This window comes from Salvia miltiorrhiza, chromosome 7, assembly GCF_028751815.1.
Source record: "Salvia miltiorrhiza cultivar Shanhuang (shh) chromosome 7, IMPLAD_Smil_shh, whole genome shotgun sequence".
NCBI lineage: Eukaryota > Viridiplantae > Streptophyta > Magnoliopsida > Lamiales > Lamiaceae > Salvia > Salvia miltiorrhiza.
In genome coordinates, this window is record NC_080393.1 from 30,377,254 (window position 1) to 30,397,381 (window position 20,128).

Consider the following 20,128-nt stretch of genomic DNA (forward strand, 5'->3'; position numbering starts at 1 on the left):
TATCGGATTTAATCAAAAGCTAAGTCTCATATCATGAAGCCGGATAATTAATAAAAATTAATCCGTTCTCTTAGGGTGTCCTAATCCGCCAATTAAATAAATCTCGCTTGATATAGCCGAATAAAAAGACAGTTAAACTGAACATTCGACATATGATCACGTAAGAATTAATCAGGCTTAACGAATATGAATGGAAATAATAATATAATTTCAAATAATTCATCGGCTCAAGTAATTAAATAAATCTTGGCCCAATAAATAAATAATTGATTAGCTGGGCCCAAAAAAAATAAATCAAGCGAGGCCCAACTAATTTAATACAGCAGTCCAATAGAATGAGTGAGGCCCAATTCGTTTAATAATTCTCAGCCCAATAGGAAATAATAAGGACCCAATTAATAAATGCAGCTGGGCTTTTAATAAATTAAAACTCAGCCCAATATGGAAAAATGGTTGCGGCCCAATGAAAATAAGGTAAAGCAGGCCCATCCTTAACAAAACAATTGGGCTTGATTTAAATCAAGGTTCAGCCCGAAGTCAATTAAAAGTGGCCCAGAATAAAATAAACCAAGGCCCAAAATTAAGAAATAATCCAGCCCAACTCAAGCCCACTGAAAATTAAAGCAAATCTCGGCCCACTGAAACAAAAGCCCAAATAAGGAGCCCAACATAATTAAATAAAAACCCGGCCCAATGTAATGGCCCAACACCCTTTTCTCCCTTATTTCTCCCCCTTCACAGCCGCTTTCCCCAACATCTCTCTCTTCCTCTCTGAAAATTTCACGTCACACACACACGCACGTAGGCAGACGGGCGGCGCCGCCTTTTCCTTGAAACACCGGCGACGGGCGCTGCCATCAGCCATCATCTTCTCTCACTCGAGGTCACCGGTCGAAGTGGCGGTAAGAAGTAACCACCACCGCCTCATCTCTCTCAAAGCTCGGCCGCCGCAGTCTCCCTTCCGGCGAATTCACGGCTGGAAGGCTGCCGCCTCCATCTTCCTCGATCTCCCTCATCAGAACACACACAAATTACTCCACCCTTCTCCAGCCGAAACCCGCCGCCACGGCTCTCTCTCTCTCCGGCGAAGCAGCGGAGTTCGCCGCAGACCCGACGCTCGTTTCCTCTCGCTGAACAGATCCGACACCCCATTTCCCAACTCTCTCTCTGCTCACCACCCAGATCCGCCTCTCTCTCTACTCCCTCGAATCTCCTCCGACCGTGGCCGAGCAGCAGCGGCACTACCGCCGTGCCCTGCCTCCCACCTCTCATCTCTTTGTCACCGACAGCAGCCACGGCAATAGCAGTAGCTGATCGGCCCACCACCTCCCTTTCTCTCTCTGGATCGACGGGCAGCAGCTAAGCCGCCTTACCCTCCCTTTTTCTGAACTCCGGCAACTAGGAAAAGGTCCGCCTTGTTGTTGCCCTCCGGAGTCGGTGGGTTCGAGCCGTGCTCTGCCGCTGCGGGGTTCTGGAGGAGGAGGGTACGCCGCCTGCTGCTGTTACTGGAAGGCCGGCTTCGCCGTGCCGCTGCACTCCAGAATCGGCGAGATTCGCCGCTGAGGTCGGGAGTCTTCTACCTTTCACCGCTCGACGCCGCCGCCTGGGAGCCGTTCAGTCCTCCTCCCTCTCAGAAGCTAAGTTCCCTACTCTCACTTTACAACTACTGCGTATGAATTTTCTGAGGTATCTTAATGTACATGGTTTATCAGTTGTGAGATGGTAAAGCTATGGTGTGAAGGTCAAAATCTGTTAAATGCTATATGTTGCTGGTTCTTCATGCTGCTATGTTCATTCTCACATATTGGTTTTGTTTGTCTATCATGCTTGGATGCAGAAAATGTGTGATGGAATACAGTATATGGGGCTAGGTAAATACCTTAAAATGTGTAGTTGGCTATTGTGGTTGAGCTAGTGAATCAACGTGCCAAAGCTCTTGGAACTTTCGGCAGAGAGTGAATGACTGAAATAATTTACAGATTTGTTTCTTCAATAACTGCAGGTGAAACCATGGAAGAAGGTGGAAGCATTAAAGAAAGCTTACCCTGGGAACTTTGGCAGAAACAGGCAGGGGCTGCTCTTCGATAATTGCAGGATGGTGGAGATGATGATTAATAGAGGATTGGCAAAGTATAGTGGTGGGCAAAATATAGTGGTAGGCAAAGTAGTGGGGAGCAAAGTAGTGGAAGATAAAAATAATAATAATGTAGTGTAGGATTAATGATGTATTTTCTATGTCTCGGTGATTCTGTAACTGTAAAATGGATCGCGTGCTCGTATCTGCTTGGTACTGTTTATTTAAATAAATCTTGTATTTCGACATGTGATTTTTCGCTAAAATCGATAAGTTATAAAATGAATCTAAATTAAATCCGCAGATTTAATTAACTTCTTGAGTCGGAAATAATTCACAATCTGAGTAAAAATAAAATCTAATTCCATCTCGCTTAAATAAATAACGTGACTTTGCTAAGTCAGTTGAAATTCTGAAATAATATCATTGACTGCTTTAACAATATAAATTCAGGATCATAAGCTGAATTCATATCAGGATAAAAACCGTTTTCATTCACTGATGAACAAAAATAAACACTCATTACTGGATTTAAAATATATAAAAGAGCGGGTCACTACAAAAGACTTACTAGAGTTGATTTACACAGATGTGTGTGGACCATTTCCAACTCAAGCAAGAGGTGGATATTCGTACTTCATAACTTTTACTGATTATTTTTTGAGGTATGGATATGTGTATCTCATGAAACACAAATCGGAAGCCTTTGAAAAATTTAAGGAGTTTAAGTTTAAAGTCGAGAAGCAACTTTGGAAAAGTATCAAGGCTCTTCGATCAAATCGAGGAGGATAATACTTAAGCCATGAGTTTCTTGATTACTTAAAATCACTTGGAATTTGGTCAGACTGGACACCTCCAGGAACACCTCAAATGAATGGGGTATTTGAAAGGAGGAATCGAACTTTATTAGATATGATTCGATCCATGTTGAGTTTTGCAAGTCTCCCTTTATTCCTTTGGGGCCATGCCTTACAGACCGCTATTTATATTATGAATAAAGTTCCTTCTAAATCAATTGAGAAAACACCATATGAGCTATGGTGTGGTAAAAAGGCAAGTCTTAACCATATGTGAACCTGGGGCTGTCCTACTTTTATTAAGAAAATAATGACTGATAAGTTGAAATCTAAAAGCGAGAAATGTTATTTTGTGGGATATCCTAAGGAAACAATTGGGTATTACTTCTATGTTCTCGGTGATCACAAGGTGACAGTTTCCCGAAATGTGATGTTCCTTGAAGACATCTATGTCTCTAAAGAACAAGGTCACAATACGATAGAACTTGAAGAAATTCAAGAACCACAAAATAACATAAATGATGAAAACTTGTCTAATGGTGTGGACAAGAATTCAGTGGGAGTCGTTGATGATCAATTGGGAGGGGGAAAATCTATTAGAGAGACACCTCAATACAATGAGATGCATCAAATACATGATGATACAATAGTTGTATCACCACCACCTCAAAAAAATCTTGAGGATATCCTTAAAAATTCTGAAACTATTGAAACGTTCAACACAGAGGAACCTTCTCATGATCAGAATGTACAACCTGAACAAGCGCAAGAACAACTCCATAGGCCTCGTAGGAATCGTCGAGCACCTGAAAGACCTAATCTATTGGTTGAGAACCTAGATGATGAAGTTGATATGGATGATGATGAACCTAAGACCTATACCGAAGAGGTGTCGGGCACCGACTCGGAGAAGTGGCTTGAAGCCTTAATTTCTGAAATGGACTCGATGTACTTCAATCTAGTCTGGGAACTAGTTGATTTGCCAGATGGAAAATATCTCATAGGCTGCAAATGGATCTTCAAAAAAAAAAAGATGCAGATGGCATAGTACAAACCTATAAGGCTAGGTTGGTGGCGAAGGGTTATATTCAACGTGAGGGCATTGATTATGATGAAACATTTTCACCAGTCGCAAAGATTAAGTCCATTGGGATTTTACTTGCTATAGCTGCATATTATAACTTTGACATTTGGCAAATGGAGGTCCAAATTGCGTTTCTCAATGGAAAACTTGAAGAGGAAGTCTATATGACTCCACCTGAAGGTTTTGTATTCAAAGAAAGGCCGAATGTGGTATGCAGGCTAAAGAAATCCATTTATGGACTTAAATAAGCTTCTAGGAGTTGGAATATTTGCTTTGACAGAGCTATTAAATCGTTTGATTTTGTCAGAAGCAAAGAGGATCCATGTGTTTATAGTAAACGTGAGAATGGAAACATTGTCTACCTTATCATATATGTTGATGACATTTAGATTATGAGTAGTGATCGTTCCATGATGCAATCCGTGAAAGATTGGATGTCTAGTTCCTTCATGATGAAGGACTTGGGTGATGTTTCCTATATCCTTGGGATAAAGATCTATCGGGATAGACCTAATTGATTATTGGGATTATCACAGTCCACCTACATAGACAAATTGCTAAGGCGCTTCTCAATGGAAAATTCTAAGAAATGATTTCTTCCTATAGGACATGGTATAATCATGTCTAAGAAGGGTTGCCCTTCCAGTGACCAAGAGATTGAATACATGAAAATGATCCCATATGCCTCTGCTATAGGATCGATAATGTATGCCATGACATCTACTAGGCCAGATGTGGCTTACGCGCTTAGCATGACATGTAGATTTCAGCAAAATCCCGGTGAGGAACATTGGAGAACAGTCAAGACTATTCTAAAGTACATTAGAAGGACTTAAGAATACTTCTCAGTCTATGGTGGACAGTCAGAGTTATCAATTACGGGAAATACTAATGCTAGCTTCCAAACAGACCAGGATGACTATAAGTCACAATCTGGCTATGTCTTCATCCTCAATAGTGGAGCAGTTAGTTGGAATAGTTCCAAACAAAGCACTACTGCCGATAGGGCTGGGAATCGGGTCAGGATCGGGTACCCTACCCGAAAAAATTAGGTACTCGGCCCCGAATAAAGCCGAAAACCAATACCCAACTCCAAACCCGATTTTTTAATCGGGTACCCTAATACCCGACTCAGGTACCCGAGTCGGGTATTCGAGTACCCTAAATTACTTGGTCAAACTGACAATTTTTAAAGTCAAACTGCAAATTCGGGTAAATAGGGTATTAGGGTGCCCGAATTACCCGATTTGGCTTAATAGGGTATTCGGGTACCCTAATATCTGATTTTTTTTTTAAATTGAAAATGTAACCTCTATTTTCAGCCCTTGCCTTTTCTTAATGGTAAAAAAATAGAAAAATGAAAACTTTCAGAAAATCACTTGAACAGCAACAACACACCATAATAGTATAAAAGCTTTAGAAATTAAAAAGAGCAAACAGGTAAGTAAAAACAAAAATAAAATCTTCTGAAAAAAGGAAACAAACGTGAGAAATACAAAATAGAAATAGATTTTAGAGGACTTGCTCGCTCTGCATTCCTTTTAGTTTGTCATAGAAATTTTTTCAAGTTAAACCATTGACATAGAAATTGAAGGAATTGCTTGCTCTCTAACCACATTGAGTCATAGAAATACTCTGTATTCAATTCAAACATGAACAAACGAAAATAATAGTTTTAGTTTCATTTTTTATTTAATTAAATCTAATTAAATAATTTAAAATATATTCAATTAAACAATCGGGTATTTCGGGTATACCTGATACCCGATCGAGTATATCTGATACCCAATTTGTTTATACCCTAAATACCCAAACTTGAATTCGAACCCTAATTTTTGGGTATCGGGTATCCTATACCCAATTTTTTCGGGTCGGTCGGGTAATCGGGTACCCGATTACCCGAACCCTATCTTCCCAGCCCTAATTACCGACTCCACCACCGAAGCCGAATATATTGTTGCATCTGAAGCTGCCAAGGAGGTTTTTGCTCTGTTAGAGTTTGTGAAAGAACTAGGTGTCGTTCCAAGTACCAATAGTGCAATACCATTGTATTGTGACAACACTGGTGTGGTTGCGCAAGCAAAGGAACCAAGACCCACGAATAGAAACAAGCACATTCACCGGAGATATCATCTGACCAGAGAAATAATAGAGAGATGCGATGTGAAATTAGATTGAGTGCCCATTGATGATAACTTAGCTGATCCTTTCACCAAGCCATTGTGTATAGCAAAACACAACAAACACTTTGAGAGCTTGGGTGTTAGATATGTAGGAAGTTGGCTTTGATTTAGTGGGAGTTTTAGTTTGAATGTTTTAGAAATAATTTGTAATGAGACATCCTTACTTGATCACATTTATATATGTTATTTGATTTCATGGGCTTGTTCATTTATTAGAATAATTTGTTTTATTGTTTGACCTTATTCTTTTATCTGTTCCCTTGAATTATCATTGTTATTAATGATGTGAGACATTAATGGTAAAAGTGTAATTCTAAAAGAGGCCATAACCAATGGTCATCAAGAATGAGATATTGATGACATGTAATAGATTGGCATGTGGTTTGCATCACATTCTTAGAGAATGTAGTTGATCTCATGACTACGAGATATTTGATTCTCGTGATGGACACATGGATACTTTGGAGAGTATTGGTATACCCTGCTATTAAATCATTTGTTCTAGTGTCTATGATTTAATAGTGTGTGGAGTGTGTAATAGTCCTTTGACTTGAGGTCAATACTCATTTTATTTGTTAAGTGGTGTACTTTGACCAAGTACAATGCTTGCACTCCATCCAAGGGGTAGATACGGCTTGTGTTGGGTACATCATGAGGCAAATGGAAATGGTAGTTGAGTCAATAATATGATTCATTCCTCGATTTGAATTTCGAGAGAACACTTAAATTCTCTATATTAATTTACCATAAGTCATGGCCAATGCAAAGATATATTCAATCAGAGTAATTGAATATGATCAAATGGGTCATATAATAAAGATGAGATAAAATGATTGAACTATTTTGATAGACACATAGCAGATCATAGGCTCAATCGAGTGGTTCGTGAATGAAGGGATATTACATAAACTTCATATAAAGGTTTGTTTACAGAATCCACGTAAACGTTATTTATATATCGAGTTCGCTACACAACGCAGTCTAGGAGTTTTGTGTAGACTTTAATTTGATTATCGACGATAATGGAGGCCTATTGGGTCACACTTTATGTGTATTGTTGATTCGCTCAAGGGTGCAAAGATAGTGCTTGGTGTTTAATCTAATATTAGTCCAAGTGGGAGATTGAAAGATATTTTATGGACTAGATTAGGATATATTTGATATACTCCCTCCGTCCCATTATTAATTATACGTATTCCTTTTTGGGTTGTCCCAACCTAAATGACACGTTTCCTATTTTGGAAAAAATAAAGAGTGAATTAACAAGTTAATTAACCGTAATTAAACCACCTAATATGGACTTCACAACAAATGAGAAAACATTTCATTTTTGTTGCCATCCATCTACACATCTGCCATTCTCTCCACTTCGGAACTTTCGACCTTCTTCCCGTTCTCTCTCTCTGCTCACTAGTCTCCACCGTCCGTCGCCACCTCATCCACCCAAAGGAAGCTACCGAATGAGGGCGGCGCCGCCAACAAGAAAAAGAGGCGCGCAAAGAGCATCAAGACTTAGGGTTTCTGGCTTCGGGATCGGAGGAGAGCAACCATGCTCTTTCTTCGCTGTCAGTTGCCACTTTCTCTCTCTCCATTTCCGACTCGTCAACAAGCCTCACTCAATTTCATCTCCATTTTGGTTTTTGGATTTGGGGATTTGTTGATTTAGGGATTTTTCGATTTAGGGATCTAGGGATTTTTTGGTTTGTTGTATGTGTGTGTGGAGTTTAGTCGATGGAGATGAAGGAGAAGTGACCGAAGATGAATTGATGAATTTGCCAATAGGCGGTGCCGTTTCCGTCAACCAAGCAACCCCAGTGCCGCCTCTTTCGGCCTCTAGGTGGTGCCGTTTCCGTCCACAGCGGTGCCGGTAGCACAGCAGGTGTTCTTAATTATTATTTTTCCATAATTAAAACTTGATGTTTGCGGAATAGAAATTTTAAAGCTTACAATTGAATTATTTGTGAATATGATTATTGTAATGCTAATTGAATTGGCTAATTATGAATTTGTGATGGCTGATTTTCTAGACGACATTATGAGATGGTTGATGTCACTGAAATAGTGTATTACGAAAAATTCATGGTTATTAGGAAATGAAAAAAAAATTACATAATTTAAATTTAAATTAATGAATAAAGAAATCAAGTTCTTTTTCATATTTACAAAATAAGAATAATTAACAATCCCCTAAACATAAACTTAAATATGTGGACCACACACCTATTCTATCTAATTTTCTTCTTCTTAATCTCCATGACGGAAAGCAACGTCCCATAAATAATGGGACGCAGGGAGTATTCTAATAACCTAATTAATTAGTAAATAGTTGGACTATTGGATTAATTAACAGAAGACAAAAGAAAAGCCCGCTTTATTAACCCTAGGGTTACAAGCGATTATATTTCTATAAGTATATTAATATATTTCTTTTGTCAAAAACGTAAAAACACAAGAGAGAAAATACTTAGAGCACTATAGTATTCAATCAGAGATTTCCTAGCTTTCTGTGATTGAAACTTGCACTTGGAATTGTTCCTGCATCGAGTCTACATACACGTGGATACCTCTTGTAGTGGATTCAACTGCAGGAATCGTTACGCTTATTTACCACACAACAAGTAAGTTTTTCTAATTGTTGTGTGTTTATCTCTACACATGAATACAATTGTAAATCTAAATCTTATCCTTGATTATATTTCTGTTGTGTATCATTAGATGATGTCAAGGATTTTCAACAGTTTCTTCTGCCATTGTTGAGTGTTGGATTCTTGTATCTAAATATAAACAGAATTTAAAGTAGTAAATGTCAACAACCAATAAAAAATGAATGCAAAAAGTTCCTAATAATAATAAGTCATTGTGCTTATGTGTGCGCAACATCTTACAAATGGTCAGCTTTTTAATGTTGCAACACCTTACAAATGGTCGGCATCAAATTAAAAAGAAAATGACAGAGATACGAATCATGGAAAAACATGTCTTTTGCTGATTATTTCAAACTTCTTTAGTATAACATACTGGCCCACTCACAATGATAGAAAAGTATTCTTTTCTTAATACAAAGTACTAATAATCACTACAATAATACTCTACCAATTAGCCAAAATTAGTTCGTGATAATTTTTCTGAACGCGGATGTTGTTGAGAGGTCACAAATTGACAAAAGGGAACTATTGATCATTTCATCGCCAATTACAGATTTCAACCATCGGTTATGAAATATTGCACATATGGAAGGATTTTATTTTTGTGAGAATTCTATAGGAAAATGGTTATTGATTTAATCAATATTTGACTAATTTTTTAGTACCGAAAATATTTAATTTAGTATAATTAAATGACACAGGATCGATCTACGTTTCAAAATTGATGATCGTAGTATATTTATTTACTCAAAATCGATTTCCGGCAAGTGAAAATAATTAATTAAAGTTGAGTATTTGAAATATGTAGTTGTAAGAAAGTGATATTAATATTTATCCCACATTGATTTGTGAGGAATAATTACTCAAGTATATAAGTAATTACATCAGTAAATGTAATAAAATTGTGTGCACAGGTGATGGGTTGCAAAGCCCACATGCATGTTGTCGCTCTAGCCCCAGACACGGAACGAGAAGCTTTGGTCCAACACCATTTGGATTAACGTTTGGTTACTTCGAGTGGTTCCATTAGGTCCATGTATGGACACGCCGTTGGAGCCTTCGGGTTCAACATAACGGGTTATGACCACGTACCCGTGTCGGTGCCAACACAACCCCCGATGGCGAATGCCACCGCCGATATGCCACCGATGTTCTGTAGCACCGACTTCAAAAGTTGGCATCAAAATATGTTTTTCTACCTCACGACGTTGGGGTATGCGGCATACTTGACGGACAACGAACTGCCTACATCGACGGAGAATGAAACGAGCTTCATTGTTCGTGCGGCCTATGATGCATAGCACAATGGTGATTTCCTTTATAAAAACTTTCTTCTAGGTGGTTTAGGAGATAGTTTATATAAAGTGTATGTCAATGTAAAAACCTCCAAAGTGCTGTGGGAATCATTAGATAAAATGTACAAGCTAAATGATGCTAGTACAAAAAATACATGTGTAACCAGGTACATGAGTACAAGATGGTGGACTCAAGATCCGTCATCGAGAAGGTGCAAGAATTCTAACTAATCTTGTACGATGTCCTTGCCGAAGGACATGTGGTATCCGACTCTTTCACTGTGGTGGCGGTGATTGGCAAGTTGCCCCCAAGTTGGAGGGACTCAAGATCTACCTCAAGCACAAACGAAATGGGATAGCGTTCGAGGAATTGATCGTCAAGCTCCGTATTGAGTCGGAGGAGAGGAGGTTAGACAACAAAGGGAATGGCCAAATTCACAGACTCCAATTGAGCAAATATATTTTCACGGAACTGTAGAGTCCAATCACCATGTGATATATTCTTAGTGATATCATTCGTAGAATATTTGAACGGGTTAACTTTGTCACCATCGAGTTTATGTCTCTCGTTCCATATCCTTGAAATAAATCTGATCCTTTCAGATGGAGACATCAATGCCAAATGATTAGGGAGAAAACTACATTTAAAAAAGACTTAATTAAAATTTAGAACAAAAATAATAAAACAAAAAGTATTTGAAACTGCCAAAGCCCATCATTAAGACTTCGGGCAAATGAATTTGTAATTATCCTATGCCCACTATTAGGTTCCGCTAATAGCAAGTATAAGGTCGATCCCACAGAGAGTCGGTGTATCTTGATCCTCGATGTCACAATGTCACAATTATAAAAGGTTGTCCTCTTTGGGCAAAGATGTCACTCGTCAGTACTCTGGCCACAACATAATGTAAATCTACACTGGGCAATATGTAAAACTGAAATAAAATACGAAAAAATATTAATAATAAAGACAACCTGATTTAGGCACGATTTTGTTAAGTATGGGCAAAGTCCTTGTTCATTGGTGCAAACTTATTTACTGTGCTTGTGTGTCATTGGTTATAGGCCATTGATCAATGAGATGTGCCCCCGATTGTCACGGCGTCACAAACACACTCTCACCCAGCACAATCTATCCTTACGTGTAAATTAACGCTAGAGACACTTTATACACACTATCTAATCCGATCAACCATCTACAAAGACACTTCAATAGACGCTTTGCCCAGACAACATTAAGAGAGATAGACCTAATTGGCTATAAGTATGCCCAAAATGCATATACCACTCGCCCACACCAGTCGTACTATTCGGAGTGAGAGACACTCAACACTTTGATCCGACTATTACTTTTAACCTAGCATTGCCCAAAATGTTACCGGCCGATTAACACTTTAAATTTGCCCATATTATATTCAGATTTTGACCTAGTGCCTTGGGCACACACGCACATAGTGATTGTGCCCAGATTAAACCTCACAAGTTTACATGCTCATACTTAACTTAATCTTTACCCAAACCGGGTATAAAAGTTTACCTAGAATGCTAGACATAATAAAATCAATAAAGGCAAAGACAATGAAAGAAAATAACATACTTGATAAAGTAATTAAAGGTCTAAACAAAAAAGCAACCTCTGGCCAACACCAACTGTAGGCAGAGCAAAGAAAAACATACCAAAATCAAAAGGGCCCGTAGGGCTTGTTTCTTCCTCCCAAAATACTCATAAAATAAACTACAACTAATACATAAAGCTAAGCTAAAGGAGATTAGCGTCCAAATTCAGATTTGGAGCTATAGAATGTAGAGAGTGTCCAAAAGCTTCTCTGCAGTCTGCGGGCAGAGCATATATATAGCAGTCAAGAAAGGCTCATAGGCTTGGCCCATGCAGCTGGGCTGAACTAGGGTTTCTGGGCGCAGCTAGGGTTTCTGAGATTTGTTTCCATGCATAGATGATACAACCCTAGTTCATATGGTAAGCAATCACATTAGATTTTTGTAAATAAGGCAAGATGATCTCTGCCTTCTTATTTCCTTATACTGACGAAATGCGCCGTTGTGCCCATGTACGCTAAACTTCTGCCCAAAGTTTGGTTTGCTTCTTTGCCCAAATTTCGCCTACGGTCTGGCTCACTGCTTTGCCCTTGAACGCTACTGAGTTTCATACGGCACTTGATCTGGGCAAATGGTGCGCGGATGCTGTGCCCAAGAATGATTTTCAAGTTTTTGCCCTTTTGTGCGGAATACATCCTGCTTTGCCTTGTACGGCCCTGCACACTCATGTGCCCAATATATGCCCTTCGAGGCACAAACACACACAAAAACATGCAAAAAGACTTGATCTAGACCTAAAAACAGACTCAAAAATAGCACGAAAAACAGGCTCGTCAGAAACCAACTTACTTTTCATTGCTATAATTCTTCAGTCGGGATAAAAATGTCTTTCAGATCATATGGATAATGAGTTTCTTTCAACCCAAAATGATCAAAAAGAGTTTTATTGCTTTGGAAAGTGAACGATCATTCTTTTTGTTCACATTCATAAAAGACCTAGATGTAGGAGATGATGAAGAAGAAAACAACTTCTTGAAATTGATGTCATGAAACTTGACAATTCCATCTCTAACGGCTAAGTCGTCCAAATCTATATATTAAACACATTGTCCCCTTGCTCCCACATAAGATATAAAATTAGTCATTGATCACTAATTTATTAGCAACAAAATACCGCAACTAACACGGTGCAATTGTAGCACAAACGTAGCAATCGAGTATCGTATCCACAGAGACTGTAAAACGAAATTACTATATCTATTTCCTAAACAGATGTTATTGATGAGTGTAGAAATGCGGACAGAGTAACGACGTAAATGTGGGAACCGAGGCAAGAGTTAGACTCTTTCTCCGTAAGACAAAATTGCCCCGCACAGTACACACGGTTCGATGGCAAATGTCCCCAAGATACAACGGTTGAATGAGTACGAGACCTTGTACTAGGATCTCGAACTTCCGGCGAACTACAGAATACTCGGGACTTGAGTATGAACTAGAAGACAGAATGAACGAATTAATTATCTGAATTAATTGTTGGTGTGTTTAATCTCATTCTGCAGGGCTGTATTTATAGGAGTAGGAGGGGTGCGATGAAGAGGTGTCTGCAGAGGGGTGTCTGTTCGAACCATGCAGTGGTCCGAACCATCACACTGGTTCGGTCAAGGGGTGCGAGCCAACCACCCCACCTCCTGATCCATCCGCTGCCACGTCAGCAACCCCATCCACCCAGATTCCTTATCCGCCACGCGGTGCCACGTCACCGAGCCACATGGTCCACGTCACTGCCACGTCACACTAGCCACCGTTTCAGTTGTCAAAACTAAAGGCTCCTCAAAGCTCCTCGCGACGACGTCGCGAACGAGCTAAGTGCAAAGTGCGCCTACAAAGCGCCCATTGCGACAAGTGCGACGTGCACGTGCACGTGCTCGGCCTCGGCCTCGGACTCGGACTCGGAAGGTGCTTCGCACCTTCCTCGTAGGAATTGAGCTTTAGCCTTAAAAGGCTAAGTCAAAATCCACTTGGGTGCACCATAAGGTCCACCATAGAGGAGCACACTTGATTGTTCCTTTATGGTGGAGAGCACTTTATAAATAGCTTTCAACTTCTTTATTTTTCCAATGTGGGATGACACTCCACATTTCCATCTTCAATGGCTATCTTTGGGCATTAATTACTCATTCAATTCTTAATAGATTTGAACAAGTAAATATACCAAATTAATCTACTCAAAATGTAGATTCCAAATATACCATTTAATTCCATTAATTACAAAGTAATTATGGACTAATAAAGCCATTTATTCCAACAACAGACTCTAACAGTATGCAGGTAAAACAATTATGAAGGTGAGACACGAACTAGAATTAACCAACTGAAAACTAAAGAGCATATAAACTATGATAATTAACTCAAATATAAGGAAAGCTCTGACCCTAGGGATGTACTTTCACTAATCAACTACATGCATTCAACCTATTGATTCAATTACCAATTTTAATCCAACCCTGATGAAAGATCACTATATTATTCACAAGCTTCTCTAACGAACACCTATGAACGTAGATTAATTAACCCCTTTTCGCATTCAAGACTCCAAGGAATAAATTAACTCCAAATAGCACATAAAGAATATCTTCCTATAGCTTCACCTATCGCATTCAAGACTCAAGGCTAACACTATATCATGCATTCCTGAATCGGCTGAACAATTATCGCATTCAAGACTCAAACTGAACAGCTAGACATGTAAATCATTGATCAGATAATTCACAAGAAAATAAGCACGAGGAATCATGAATCATAAGTTGGAAGGCAAATTGATATCAATAAATCAAAAACACATAATTAATCAACTATGTACAAACCCTAGGTTCAGAATAAAAAAACTAGTCAGACATAATAAAATTAAACATAAACATAATTAAATTGAACGCAATTGTAAAAACAAAATTGTATAAAAACCGAATAGGAACGATTGTAGCGGCTTGAATCTTCAATCTTGATCCAAGCCTTGAAAACTAGAAAGCTAAAATATTCTAAAGCTATAAAACTGAAATATGAATGTTCGGGTCCCCCTGAATAGGTCAAAAGATGACCTATTTATAGTTTTCAGATTTCCTTCGATCACCATGGAAGTTGCCATGCAAAGTAGAATTCTAAAGGTAATAGAATCGTGTAAAATAAGGCAACTCTCCAGCTGGATGCGCGCTCTGGAAAATACTCCCACTCTTGCCGAATTCGCAGCTCTCGCCAGAGGAACGGCTATCGTCAGGGAAATGGCTATCGCCAGAGGAATGGGTCGCGCCAGAGGAATAGTGATTTCTCTGCTCTGCATCCTTCTCCTCTGCTCAGAGAAATGGTGATTTCTCTGCTCTGACTATTTCTCTGGTGCTGGCGCTTCTCTCCCCTCTGCTCTGACTATCGACTTCTCTGGCGATTGGTTTCTCTGCTCTGGTGAGTTGACTTCGCTGCTCTGGTCTGGCTTCTTGATTTCGCTGCACTGGAGATGTCGATTCCTCTGCTCTGGAGACCAAAGCACCTAGAAAACGCCAAATTCATCCAAAATTCTCCAAAATTGCATTCTTCCATCTCGAAAGCCTAAATCTCCTGCAAAGCATAAAATACACCATAAAACGCACCAATTTCCAGAAGATTGTCTTAAAATACGCACATACAAATCCTTAAAAATAGAGCAATTTAAGCATAAATCAGTCATAGCTTTGAAGATTACTCCATATCTTGGCAGCACATAATAACTTTTTCGTGGCATACACTTTCCAGCTCTCAATGTATACTCCATGATAAGCTCATCTCCATCATTTTTCTCCTCAATATATTTCACTAATGTGTCATCTATTCGCTCCATACTTTTTTATGATTGTCTTCATGAGAATGATCAAATCTAAAATAAAAAATTCTTATGACTGATCTATCGTAAAAATTGACGAATATTTTCACCAGTAAATGATTCTTGGGGGCGGCACACCCAAAGTGCATCTACATCACGACTACCTAATCCAGAATCTTCGGTGTAACTTCCATAACCCCAACCACCTATACACTTATAGGTAATAGCTGCACGACAGGTAACTTTTTCTTCATCATGATGTTTAACCCAGCCCCAATTGTCTGCATATTAAGAAAATACTAGATTGAAATATGTTCTATATTTTTGTAAACATAATTTACTTATTGTTTTTATATTGATACAAAATAATATCTCTAGATTAGAAAACACAAAAGAGAGAGAGAAGTGGATTACATCTTCATTCTGTAGCGAAATTTGTTGACCAAAGGTGCAAGGGACATCAATATTTGCCACTTGCTGCAGACTAGAAGAGTTTGATGTGGGGCTAGGAAATTCGAGTGGCAGGGTTAAGATTAGCCAAAATTTGTTGACCAGAGGCGGAAGGGACATCAATATTTGCCACTTGCTGCAGACTAGAGAATTTGGTATAGGACTAGGAATTCTAGTGACAGAGTTAGGATTGGCCTTTGCAAATTTAATCGTAGTTAATGTGGCAATTAGAATAAAAAATTGTAATCACACTTCCTCCACATAAAAGAAGTTATAACGCAAAAAAAAGAACTTAAACTTTATATTGCAATAAACAAGAAGTGACTATTTGGCCTAACCTTTCTCTTGTTCATATGATATCTTGAGTTTACCCATCAAGGTTTCTTGAGTAATATCATCTTTTTCTTTTAAGGGAACTTGAATACTTGTAAAGATCAATATGCTAAAATATAGCATGTTTGAACAAGAGTGACAATAAAATATTTACAACCATAATTAGGAATGCTGAACTAAATGACGGCTAACAAATGAATTGGCATCAAATATCTTAAAGTATTTGTTCTCTTCACCAATCCCAATGAATGCAACTGGCTTTTTTTTTCACCGCAAAATCTATATATTAATAAAAGGATCAAGATATTTTTCAAAAGATAGCATGATCAAGTATATTGATCAATACATTGTTTAAGAGATACTAGTTTTTTCCAATGACTTTATGTTAAAAAGTCCAATATATTATGTTTCTATACTTACTCATTGATAATACGAACTCCTTTGACATAAATGTTCAATCCATAACAATCACATTGTCACGAGGAATAGGTTGTGGGAAACTTGTAAGTACAAGGCACTTTTTGACATCAATACTACTATTGACGACAACCATAACAAGATTTGGATTCTTTATATCCGAAAGAACTCATCAATACCAAATTCGAGTTCAAAATAAAAGATCAGAAAATGCTCTTGAGCCATACCAGTTTTTCATGAACTTGCTTCCTTCCCATTATACTATTCATACCAACAGTTATGAGCTTGGGATTGTTATGCTTAAAATTGCTGTGATGTCTCCCTGTTAGAAAACACATTAAATATACCAAATGGAAATGATATACTTGCACAACTTCAATAACTTAAACTTATATTATGTAAAAAAAAATGTCTTTTTTTCAAAATGATTTTAGCAGTCTAAAAAATAATTTCAAGTGACAATAATTTAACATATAGATACAAATGTCTTTTTTTCAAAAAGACATCAGCAAAATTAATATACCATACAAAACAAGGAATATTTTCCTCTTTGGCAGCCTTCTTCAACTTACGAGAAGCTAAGACATCGATTGTTTCATCTGCGAAAATAATGGCCGGTGCATATCATTTTTTATCCTTGTAATATGATGCGTACTTCAAATAAATTGTTGTTAGCCCATTTCCTGAAATCAAATTATGTTAAGTATGATTTGGACATCGTGCAGAATTGTTGGCATCTTTGTTGCATTAAATTCATATCCATATTCCTAATCTAGCAAATGTGCATGGTTTAGTCGTTTGACATTAGTTTTTCACATACTAATATTGTCCATATATTTGAAACTTCCTCTTAATCTTATCATCAAGAAATGTGAATGATTTGGGATTTTTGTTTCAACAACACAAGCGTGATGGTAAGGTATGCAATCTGATCTCTCCCAATGTTCAATGTGCCGAATAAAAACACGCCGCGATGACATGTCTACAAAAAAAATGTCAATTATTAATTTTGTCCTTAGGGTGTGTTTGATATATAAATTGAGATAAATGGTGATAAATAAAACTTAGATAAATAATACCAGGGGGAGGAGATATTAAATTTTCCAGTGGAACAGTGATATAAGAGCGGACCTTCTTGTTAATCAATATTGCTATCAAACGCTTAGATAAGATATAAGATATGATTATTTATCTATCTTGCTTTATCTAGGGCTATCAAACATGTACCATAACAATATACTCTCAATTGTGTAGTATTAAGCATAAATTTTTTTTATGTTTTCCTTATCATTAATATAGTCATATACGCGAGAGAATATATCTCCAATCGAAAAATCAATAGATGATAATGTTGGTTTCAATATATAACTAATTGTGTCATAAAAACACCCAATTGTGTACTCATAATTGTGTGCACACAACTATCTGCTTCATGTTGTGTATTTCAAACTGTGTACTCCGTGTTATTTTTATTAATTTGTGTTTTTATGTATTTATTTACAACTAAAATACCTCTAGATCAAACCAAACTTGTTTCAATTAATACATTCGAAGATGAAGATGATTTCTTTAGAGAAGTGACACCATTTTTTTAAAGAAATCTGAAACTTTCACATAATGCACGTTTTCAATGTCTTATTTGTTCATTCAATAACCTACCAACCTCTCCTAGGATCATTTATATCTACCAACTATAAATTCTGGAGATAGTTACGAAGAGAGATAGAGAGCCAATTGTATCAAAGAGAGAAATAACAGATTGTGTGATTGTGTGTCAAAGAGAGAGAGAGATAGAGCACAAATTACGTATGTTCCAAATTCAATGTTATGCAGTAAGAGAGATGTGATTCTTCAAGACGTCTTTCTTGGATTCCTCCAAATCGAATTACAAGCTCAATCATTTCAAGCTTCAAGGTATAGTAACCTCAAAACTTATTCTTTTTTTGGTTTTGGGCTTGCTCTAAATTGAATATTGGAGAGAGAGAGAGAGAGAGAGAGAGAGAGGTGATTCTTAGAGCATCTCCACTGGGAGATGCTATAAGGGGGCTCTATAAGGTAGTCCTCACTTTAACACCTCCCATCCACCGTGCAAAGGCTCTATAAGAGGCCCTTAAATCCCCATTTTCATTTAATCTCATTTCTACTATTCTATTTTAAAATTCAACATTTCATTAAAATTAAAAATTCAACATTTTATTAATTAAATAAAATATAATAAATAAAAATATTACAATAACTAAAAATTAGGTAAAAAAAATTAAGGAATTAAAAAGTTTTAGATTTTAAAATTAAAAAATTTAAAAAGCAATAAATAAAATAATATATTTTAAAAAAAACAAAAGATATTTAAAAAGAAAAACAAAAGATAAGTAAATCCTACCCCACCCGTCACCCCTACCCCTTTCTTTTCTTTTTTCTTTTTCTTCCCTCCCATTTCTTCCTCCACCGACTGTGCTTCCATTTCCTTTCTTCTATTTTTATTTTTTATTTTTTATTTTAGCGCGTGTTCATCGTGCGAATACCATTTCCTTCGTCGAGCCGCAACTCTCCCCAGCAACCCCGGGTCATGTCGCCGCGCCTCTCCAGCGCGCGCGGCACGCTCATCGCCCGCCTCGATTCGGCTCTCCAGCCTAGCGCGGGAGATGCTATTAATGAGAGAGAGACGGTCTTTATTTATTATTTTTTACAATTATTTGTGGGAACCACCAAGATTAGTATTAGATATTTCATACCTTTTTGCCTATAAAAACAACATTTTCTATATTGTAGGTTAAATAAAAACCCTATTATTTAGAAACAGAAACGATCATCTACTCACCGTGAGCAAGCATAATGTGACCATCACTGATGTGCCAATCTTAATTAGAGTAAGATAATTTTAATTAGAGTATGATATATTAATTCTCTTTTCAAATTAAAATTTTCACATCAGTGGTGGTAGGGATGGCAACGGGCCGGATCTGGACCGGGTCTGGCCAATACCAGATCCAGATCCGTTTTCATATACCAGATCCAGATCCGGATCCAGATCCGCGGATCTGAAAATTTTGGATCCAGATCCAGATCCGTCAGATTCACGGATCCGCGGGTCCAGATCCATGGATCTAGTGTGCAATCTCTCTCTGTTTTCCGCCGCTCGTCGCCCCTCAGCTCAGCTCGTCTGCCATCTCTCTCGGTATAGACTTGTATAATATTTCTTCCTCAAACTCCAAAGTCCGTTGTAAAGCCTACAAGAACCAATCAATTAGAAGCATCAATTATGCAACTCCTAAAAATTCGCCATGAAGTTTATGATATCTTTAAGATTGTTGAGGATATCCACCAGTTGTGTCCTGCCCACCCCATAAAGTACTTCATCATGATGTAAAATTCGCCATGAAGTTTATGATATCTTGATATCTTGTTACTCAATGAATATAAACATAAATATGGCAACTGCAACATTATGA

The 20,128-nt window shown here is 37.7% G+C and overlaps 1 long non-coding RNA gene across 1 annotated transcript; it reads left to right on the forward strand.

The window, feature by feature from the left end:
- Window positions 1-1,648: 1,648 nt before the first annotated feature.
- On the forward strand, window positions 1,649-2,322 carry LOC130996027 (uncharacterized). Its single transcript, XR_009092358.1, has 2 exons — window positions 1,649-1,871; window positions 2,003-2,322. It is a non-coding gene; the product is annotated as an uncharacterized LOC130996027 (long non-coding RNA).
- The last annotated feature ends 17,806 nt before the right edge of the window (window positions 2,323-20,128 follow it).